This window comes from Miscanthus floridulus, chromosome 6, assembly GCF_019320115.1.
Source record: "Miscanthus floridulus cultivar M001 chromosome 6, ASM1932011v1, whole genome shotgun sequence".
Lineage (NCBI taxonomy): Eukaryota > Viridiplantae > Streptophyta > Magnoliopsida > Poales > Poaceae > Miscanthus > Miscanthus floridulus.
In genome coordinates this window covers 121939798-121943272 of record NC_089585.1, presented here as the reverse complement: position 1 = coordinate 121943272, position 3475 = coordinate 121939798, and positions in this window count along the sequence as shown.

Below are 3475 nucleotides of genomic sequence, written 5' to 3'. Positions count from 1 at the left end.
GCGCCCACAATACTATAGAGAAATTATCGGCGCCTACAACACTATTTGTGTCAGGGAGTTTGCATAGTACTGTTTCTGCAGGTGTACAGGGTATGGTCCCTGGTATTGTGGTCTAACTTGTGCGCCCCACCTTGCTTCCTCCACCCATTTCCTGGTCCTTACCGAGTGGGCGTCCCCGGTCGGTTGGTTCCAGTCAGCTCTGATTGCGCCAGTTGGAGAAGAGCAGTGAGCAGGGTTTTAGCGTACCCCGGTTGGAGACGTGGGGTCGGAGTCAGAAGTAGTGCTTTGGCCAGGCCTTTTGGTCGGAGAGGCCATCCGGAGGCGGGCTGGAGATCGAAGTGAGCGCTCCAGTTAGAGAGGTGGGCCGGAGTCAGAAAACGAGCACCGCTCCTCCTCGGCCAGGCCTTCCGGTCGGTGATTGGATCGCCCTTCTGGCCTGTTGTTTAGATACTTGGGCCGGCCCATGAGTTGTGCGTTGTCTGCTTGGGCTGAGCCTTTGTTGGAAAGCCGGTCTGCGAGGGACCCCGGGTTTATGAACCCAACAGGAGCCCCTGAGCCCCCGGGCGATTCGGGCAGAATCGTCTGGGGATTTTTGTCTTAACGACGGGTGCGCGCGAGCGCACCCTCTGGTGTAGCCCCCGAGCCCCTAGACGATTCGGGCAGAATCGTCCGAGGGTTTTTTTTCGTGTTGCCAGCGGGGGAGGTTTTTGTTTCGTCAGCGGGTGCGCACGAGTGCACCCGTGGGTGTAGCCCCCAAGCCCCGGGCGATTCGGGCAGAATCGTTTGGGGGTGTTTGTCAGCGAGCGTGTGTGCGTGTTTTTCAGTCGAGACGGAGTTGTCAACCAAGGCGTCGTTGCGCAGCCGAGGCGGTTAGTTTTTAGTGATCGAGTGAGACGGAGCTCGTGGATCCTGGCGTCGATGCGCGCCATGGGATCGGGCGAGGCAGTTAGTCTTTAGGGATCAGATGAGACAGAACTCGCGGGTCCTGGCATCGGTGCGTGCCGTGGGATCGGAAGAGGTAGCTAGTCTTTAGGGATCAGACGAGACAGAACTCATGGGTCCTGGCGTCGGTGCGTGCCATGGGATTGAGCGAGTCGGAGTCGTGGATCTTGGCCTTGGCGCAGCCCGCGCAGCTAAGGCAGTCGGTTTTGTTAGTTTTAGGGATCGAGCGAGCCAGAGTTCGTGGATCCTGATGGGGGGAGTTCGGGGTCACAGACCTAGGCATTTGGTGTGCAGTTGAAGCGTAGCCAATGGATGGGGTGAGTTCGGGGTCGTAGACCCGGGCGTTTGGTGTGCAGTCGAAGCGTAGCCGATGGATGGGGCGAGTTCGGGGTCGCAGACCTAGGCGTTTAGTGTGCAGTCGAAGCATAGCCGATGGATGGGGTGAGTTCGGGGTCGCGGTCCTAGGCGTTTGGTGTCTTGAGCCCTCGAGCCCCATTGGGCTTTGGTAGGGGGCGGTTTGAGTTGTGTGCGCTACCCCGTCCTTGATTTCTCACAACCAGAGGGGCTGAGTTTTGTCCCTTGTCCCGATCGCTCGGACTCGAGTGATGCGCTCGATGAGTTTGCTAACGGGTATGATCAAGTAGAATCTGGGTCCGTCGTTCGTGGCGGGGTCGGCATAGCCCTCTTGTGATATTCCACTGCTCCTTTACCTGCAACCCGACAGATGCCTGGGTCATTCTGGAGACCAACCCGGGTGGTCTGATGGCCTCCCTCGATGGAGATTCTGTGGGCTAGGCAAGAGGTTCAGGATCAAACGAGAAGGTTGAGAGGACCTTGTCTACTTTGGGGCAGACGGGGCGAGGGCCACACGGGGCTCATCTGTGTTTTCTCCCCTGGCTCTGTTTGACATGGGGTGGCCTTGAGCCCTTCGTGGGATGGCCTTCGAACCCCGGTCGGTTGTTGCTCATGTCGAATGAGGCAACTACCGCTTCATGATGCGACACGGAGCATTGTGATTCATTTCGCTGCATGTGCGATGCTTAGTTCCCGAGCCCCCAGGCGATTCAGGGCCCAAATCGTCTGGGGGCACGGGCGTATGGAATGAATGCGTGTATGGATGTATGAAATGATTATAAAGAAATAGCGAGGGTCGGCAATGTTACCTTGATGACCCGAGTGACGGGGTTTGAAGAGCTCCAATCAAAAATGTCCGACCGAGACCCATGCTCGTCATTCGTGACGGAGTTGGCGTGGCCTATATGAGGCATCCCTTCGCTCCTTACATGTCTCTCGATGTTTTCTTGAGCCGTTCAATCAACTTAGGAAGCCCAAGGGTTTCTCCTGGCGAAGATCCCGTCGTTTGGGTTTTTCCAAGTCCCGCCTAGGGAGGCAGAGAGTTGTTTGTGTGTGGTGACACTTTGGTTTTCGTGCCTGGCGTGCGATAGTGGTGGGCCATGCCCAGGCCACATCCTATCTTACCACTTACCAGGCGGCGTTCCGTCTGACCAAGTGGCGTTCCGTCGGTTAGTGTGTGTCCCATCGGTCAGGGTGCGTCCCATCATTTCCCATCCACATTGAATGGGGGAAGGGAGAGAATTTTTTGCTCTGATCTTTTGCCCCTCTTTAGCTATCGTGTTTTCTCCTTAAATAGGGGGAGGGAGAGGGCTCTCCATCGTAGTCATTTGCGTGTTCTCCAACTATTGTCTTTCCTCCTTCTTCCTCCTCACCGAGAGTGCCTGTATGCCGTGGCGGTTCCTAAGTGAGAGAGAGGGTAAGCGAGGGGTAGGACTTATAGATCCTTTCGTAAATTTGAGGCGCGATGTCAAGCTGGAGGCTGCCTAGGGCAGTGCTGGCCATCTTTGCCTGAAAAGGGGCAGCTTTCGCCGAAGGGGGTGGCGTGCTGGATTCATCTACGAGGCCTTTTTTGGGATGGATCCGTGTGAGGATTTTCTCTGGTGGATCTTCACCAGGCGAGCCTTGTTGGAGGGGAAGTTGCGTAGGATTATACCAGTGGAGGGTTTTGCGCCTGCAGCTGCTCAGGTTGGCTAGTTCATAAAGTTTGATGAGATCTCTTCTAGCCATGGCGGCCATACCTCGGTAGCAGCGTCCTTGCCCAGGAGCTGCCTTGACTGCATAAGAATGTCAGGAGCTCCATGCTCTTCTGTTGAGCATCTATGGGTGCGATGCCCTTGAGATACCCATTGCGCTCGCCGAAGTCGAGGGGATAGAACCAGGCAGGTCCCTTTGGGTACCCGTTGCGCTCACCGAAGTCAGGGGAACAGAACCGAGCAGGGCCCCTGTAGCTGTGGTTACGTCTGGTGGTGTGTGCCATGGTCTCTCCTTTGGCGTCAGGCGATGTCATCGAGGGGGCGCAGTAGTATTTGGATTAGAAGTAGTTAAAATGTAATAGTTGTGGGTGAGCCCCCCGTGTGAACAGTTTTTGTATCAATGAATCCATCAGTTCTATTCTTGTGATAGAAGCACTATCCGTTCCTTGTTTTTTATCCTGGCGTAACTTTTGTTTTTATCCTTT